The 6,350-nt window shown below is 42.4% G+C and overlaps 1 pseudogene; it reads left to right on the top strand.

The window, feature by feature from the left end:
• The first annotated feature begins 205 nt into the window (after positions 1-205).
• Positions 206-2,373, top strand: LOC116457049 (heat shock protein HSP 90-beta-like; annotated as a pseudogene).
• The last annotated feature ends 3,977 nt before the right edge of the window (positions 2,374-6,350 follow it).

The raw sequence follows: 6,350 nt of genomic DNA, 5'->3' as shown, positions 1-6,350 counted from the left end.
AAAACACACTCCAGGTATTTCACATGAAAAGGGAGATAGATGCTAACAAAATCCTTAGAAGAGACGAGGAGGAAAGAACTAGAGAGAGCTCCCTCCAGCTCTCAGATTCTCCCCAGCTTTTGGAGGATCCAGAAGTTGAAAAAGTCACAGAACGGCTCTGGAGTCACTCTGGCACAGTGTTTGTGCTGCCTGTGTGTTGGAGAGCCAGCCCACCTTGCTCTCTAATATGTGTAAGCCTTTTCTTTTCAAGATGCCTGAGGAAGTGCACCATGGAGAGGAGGAGGTGGAGACTTTTGCCTTTCAGGCAGAAATTGCCCAACTCATGTTTCTCATCATCAATACCTTCTAATCTAACAAGGAGATTTTCCTTTGGGATTTGATCTCTAATGCTTCTGATGCCTTGGACAAGATTCGCTATGAAAGCCTAACAGATCCTTCCAAGTTGGACAGTGGTAAAGTGCTGAAAATTGACATCATCCCCAATACTCAGGAACATACCCTGACTTTGGTAGACATAGGCATTGGCATGACCAAAGCTGATCTAATAAATAATTTGGGAATCATTGCCAAGTCTCGTACTAAAGCATTCATGGAGGCTCTTTGGGCTGGTACAGACATCTCCATGATTGGGCAATTTGGTGTTGGCTTTTATTCTGCCTACCTGGTAGCAGAGAAAGTGGTTGTGATCACAAAGCCCAATGATGATGGTATGTCTGGGAGTCTTCTACTGGAGGTTCCTTCACTGTGTGTGCTGACCATGGTGAGCATATTGGCAGGGGTACCAAAGTGATCCTCCACCTTAAAGAAGATCAGACAGAGTACTTAGAAGAGAGGCGGGTCAAAGCAGTAGTGAAGAAGCACTTTCAGCTCCTAGGCTATCCCATCACCCTTTATCTGGAGAAGGAACGAGAGAAAGAAATTAGTGATGATAAGGCAGAGGAAGAGAAAGGTGAGAAAGAAGAGGAAAATAAAGATGATGAAGAAAAGCCCAAGATCAAAGATGTGGGTTCAGATGAGGAGGATGACAGTGTAAGGATAAGAAGAAGAAAACTAAGAAGATCAAAAAGAAATACATTGATCAGAAAGAACTAAACAAGACCAAGCCTATTTGGACCAGAAACACTGAAGACATTACCCAAGAGGAGTATGGAGAATTCTATAAGAGCCTCACCAATGACTGGAAAGACCACTTGGCAGTCAGGTACTTTTCTGTAGAAGGTCAGTTGGAATTCAGGGCATTGCTACTCATTCCTCATCAGGCTCCCTTTGATCTTTTTGAGTCTTTTTGAGAACAAGAAGAAAAAGAACAACATCAAACTCTATGTCCATCGTGTGTTCATCAGGGACAGCTGTGATGACTTGATACCAGAGTGTCTCAACTTTATCCGTGGTGTGGTTGACTCTGAGGATTTGCCCCTGAACATCTCCCGAGAAATGTTCCAGCAGAGCAAAATCTTGAAAGTCATTCACAGAAACATTGTTAAGAAGTGCCTTGAGCTCTTCGCTGAGCTGGTGGAAGACAAGGAGAATTACAAGAAATTCTATGAGGCATTCTCTAAAAGTCTCAAGCTTGGCATCCACGAGGACTCCACTAACTGATGCCACCCATCTGAGCTGCTGTATTATCACACCTCCCAGTCTGGAGATGAGATGACATCTTTGTTAGAGTATGTTTCTTGCATGAAGGAGATACAGAAGTCCATCTATTACATCACTGGTGAGAGCAAAGAGCAGGTTGCCAACTCAGCTTTTGTGAAGCGAGTATGGAAGCGGAGCTTCAGGGTGGTATATATGACCGAGCCCATTGATGGCTATGTGTGCAGCAACTAAAGGAGTTTGATGGCAAGAGCCTGGTCTCAGTTACCAAGGAGGGAGCTACCTGAGGATGGGGAGGAGAAGAAGAGAATGGAAGAGAGGAAGGCAAAGTTTGAGAACCTCTGCAAGCTCATGAAAGAAATCTTAGATAAGAAGATTGAGACGGTGACAATCTCCAATAGGCTTGTATCTTCATCCTGCTGCATTGTGACCAGCACCTACAGCTGGACAGCCAATATGGAGCAGATCATGAAAGCCCAGGCACTTCGGGTCAACTCCACCGTGGACTATATGATGGCCAAAAAGCACCTGGAGATCAACCCCAACCACCCCATTGTGGAGATGCTGTGGCAGAAGGCTGAGGCAGACAAGAATGACGAGGCAGCCAAGGACCTGGTGGTGCTGCCGTTAGAAACTGCCTTGCTGTCTTCTGGCTTTTCCCTTGAGGATCCCCAGACCCATTCCAACCGCATCTACCACATGATCAAGCTAGGTCTAGGTATTGATGAAGATTAAGTGGCAGCAGAGGAACACAGTGCTGTGGTTCCTGATGAGATCACCCCTCTTGAGGGTGACGAGGATGCGTGATGCGTCTCACAAGGAAGAAGTAGATTAGGAGTTCATAGTTGGAAAACTCACCATTGGATAGTGTCCCCATGGATCCCATGGCATCCTCGAGTGCCCACTTGGCTCCCCCTGCTGATGTCTAGTGTTTTTTTTTCTCTTCTGTCCTTGTGTTGAAAGCAGGAAACAAGGGTGTCAAGCCCCCATTCCCTCCCTACTCTGACAGCAGTATTGGATGTTATATATTATGAGGTTTTTTGTTTATTTTGTTCATTTTGTTCTGAAATTAAAGTATGCAAAATAAAGAATATGTCATTTTTATACAAAAAGAAGTCTCAGAACAATCATTGATAGAACAACTGCCAGCAGCAAGAGACAGGTCATTTGGGGTTAACACCTGCAGGCCACTGCAGAGGCGCACAAGCAAAGGCCAAAACCCATGCATCTGCCCACAACTGCCAGAGGAGCAATAATACTGATTTTGCTTCTGCTCTTCTTCTTTTTTTGGACTATTTTATAAAACTACTTTTAATTGAACACATTCATGGAGTACATAGTAATGTTTTTATATGTATAACGTACAGCAACCAAATCAGGGTCATTAGCACATTCATCGCCCCAAATCTTCCTTGCAGCTATTTGAAATTATATATTTTTGTTAACTATAGTCATCCTACAGTGGTACGGAACACTAGGACTTATTCCTCCTATCTAGCTGTAATATTGTATCCTTTCACAGATCTTTTCCCACCCTGAACCCATCTGATCTCATCTGCCCACTTTCTAATCACACCTTAGTGCCCATCATGGATTAATTCTAATCTGAAATCTTGCTGCAAGAAATTCTGGAAAATATCACCTGCAGGCTTCAACCCCTGTGATTTAGGGAAGAGCATGGAGTCTATCCCAGATGAATGGGAATGGTGCTGACATTGGTAATCGACTCTCCTGCACAGTCAATTGCACAGTCCCTGCAATTTTCAATTGAAAATGTTGAGTATGGAAAGTAAAGTTCCTTCCCTATTATCACAGCTCAGGGTAAGCCCAAAAGCTCAGTTTCCACCCAAAGTTGAGAAATACAGCTTTTATCACCGAGGTATCCACAGGTCCCCTGAATATTACAGTTGTCCTGAGGAAATAGCAGGTAGAATTCTCCCAGTTGTAGAATTCTACTCCCTGAAGGACTGGACCGCTTGTGGGCTATTGATACAACATTGCTCCACTCAGACAAAGTGGTTGGCCAGCACTGGAACAAATACACCTGGCTTCCAGGATCTTTTCCCACTTTTCCTCTCTTCCTTGCTGCTCAATCATGCCAGCTCATCCCATTTGACCTCCAACACAGAATACCCTGGAGCTTAATATCTTTCCCAATGGACCCTAATGTGCCACCAAAAAGAGCCTCAATGGAGCATTAAAATAGACTCCCTAATTAAGAGCAATGGAAGCTGACTCTTTTCTCTTTGAAGGCCCCCTCTGCACAAAATATTGTCTCATTTCTATTATCCTGGGGAGAAGTTTTCTATCGGTCCTGGGAAAGATTAGTCCCCACTTTAGAATGGCCTAAAATATTACTTATTTTAATTCCAAAAAGAAAAGCCAGAAAGTTGAGTGTTCACGTAATTCCGTAAAGGTATTAAGCCATGGTGCATGCACTGCTACTGAAGAATTCCAGGCACTGAGATCAAGGCCAAGAACAAACAACTGTGGATTTGACATCTCTCTGGATTAGTGCTCTCCTGAGTTTTGATTGATAAAATTCATGACGGTCATTCAGGAACGCACATTCACAGAAGGGCAGCCATGATCAAATCATATCATGTGCAAAGTATATTTTACAGAAAACAGAATTGTCTTTATTTATTCCAAGTAAATTGACAACTTTCCTATCAGTAGGCTGTGTAGATGAAGTGAACCCAAAGGCCAAATGCATTTATATTGCAGAGGGATTATTCAAAGCACACTTGTATGGATGAAAAAAATAAGTTACTATGTGAAAACCAAGTACTCTGCCTTCCTGAGTTAGGCCAGGAGAGTGTTTCATGTAATCTACTAGGAGACCCATAATACAGCCTTTACTCCTAAGAACACTTTTGTTGACCTTTCTGAAACAGATCCCTTGAGAATCCGGGGAATGGTGGACTCCACAGAAATCTGTTTGCTAGAGCTTTATCTGCTCCATGTGCTTCCCAACCCCCTTCTCCTGGTGCCTTTAGAGAACTCTTCCCCCACTCTATGTGTTCTGTAACAATGTCAATATCGATGTTTAGAGGAAGGGTGCAAAGATGACTCAGGCTGATCAACCAGAATGGCTCAACACCCTAGACCCAGTGAGTGGTGATGGCCGTCTATATGACCCATGTGGGGACTGAGAGTCATTTTCTTACCAGTGGGTGGCACTAAGCTGGGAGGTGTGAGTGTGTGGAGTCATCGTTGTGGCTTTTTTTTCACAAAGTAAAAAGATCCCCAAATCAGAATGAAGTCAAGGGCAAACTGAATTGCGAGGTAGACAAAAACAGAAACAGCGCAATTAGATTCAGCCACTCTGGAAGTTGTTACGGAGTGGGGTATGAGCTCCAGGAAAATAAGCCAATAAATTACTTTTATGTTCAAGGTTTGTCTTATCCAGCCAAGAAAGTCCAGAATTAAACAGATCCCGTCTCTAAAGAAAATGCATATAACTACCCATGCATAAAATAATTCATATAATTCCAAGAGCTTAATGCATATAATATCAAAGCTTAAAGCCCTTTTGTTGTTGTTGTTGTTGAGACAGAGTTTCACTCTTATTGGCCAGGCTGGAGTGCAAATGGCGTGATCTGGACTCACTGCAACCTCCACCTCCTGGGTTCAAGTGATTCTCCTGCCTCAGCCTCCTAAGTAGCTGGAATTACAGGCACCTGGCACCACACCAGGCTAATTTTTTTTTTTTTTTTTGTATTTTTAGTAGAGAAGGGGTTGCACCACGTTGGCCAGGCTGGTATCAAACTCCTGACCTCAGGTGATCCACCCGCCTCGGCCTCCCAAAGTGCTGGGATTACAGGCATGAGCCACCGCACCCAGCAGATTAAAGCCCTTCTAAGGACCTCAGGTTGAGAGCCCCTGCTCATTGAGTTTACTAGGTGGCCTTAGGGTTGATTTTACCATCGAAACCTTCGTCCTATGCTACAAGGTTCTTTTACATGTAAAAATGTTAGACCCTTGGAAGGTAAACACCACAGACCATTAATAGTCAGTAACAACCATTAACAAACAGTCCAAGGATAATAATTCTGATTCAGAACAACCTGCACAGAGTTGTTTGGCCACAAAATGATGAACAAGTGACGTTTGGCTCTTATGATTTGAGTTCGAGCAAGTTATTTTTCCCATCTGAGAAATTTCCCTATTTATATAATAAAAAGTTTTGACAGATTTCTAAGGGTCCTTTCACTAATGGATCTGTTAAATTAACCACAAGTGCTTCTCCCATTTTCATCTGTAATACAATTTAAAGCCGAGTCAAGAAATGAAATCTTTTTTCCATGAGCACAGCACTTTTCCCATCCCCCATCTGTGAGTCCCAGTATTATAAAGACTAGCTTTGGTTTCTTATTCACCCAAGGAGTTTGTTAGAATAGTATGCAGAGGAGCCTGGCAGAATAATAAGTGTATCACATTACCCTTTAGTGGCTCTTCTTTTATTTATTCCAGGAAGACTCCAATCTCAATTCAATCTTCTAGTTCAGCAATCTCCCTAGGAGTGTTTGGAAATGAATGTGTTAATATGTATATGTAAACCTATTAAAAAGCAAAGCAAAGAATTTTAAGATGAAATGCCAGAATATGTTGGAATATTCTCATTGGAAAAATAAAATTTAGATTTTGCTATTTAAAACATGGAAGTACCTTTGTGCTAGATTCATCTCAAAAGAAAAATTAGTGAATGAATAACTGTAGCTGAAATATGGTATTTTTATTTTCAAAATCAT

Source organism: Hylobates moloch, unplaced genomic scaffold, assembly GCF_009828535.3.
Source record: "Hylobates moloch isolate HMO894 unplaced genomic scaffold, HMol_V3 SCAFFOLD_17, whole genome shotgun sequence".
Taxonomy (NCBI): Eukaryota; Metazoa; Chordata; class Mammalia; order Primates; family Hylobatidae; genus Hylobates; species Hylobates moloch.
The sequence above is the reverse complement of the archived record's forward strand: the minus strand, read 5'-3'. Positions and strand labels throughout refer to the sequence as shown.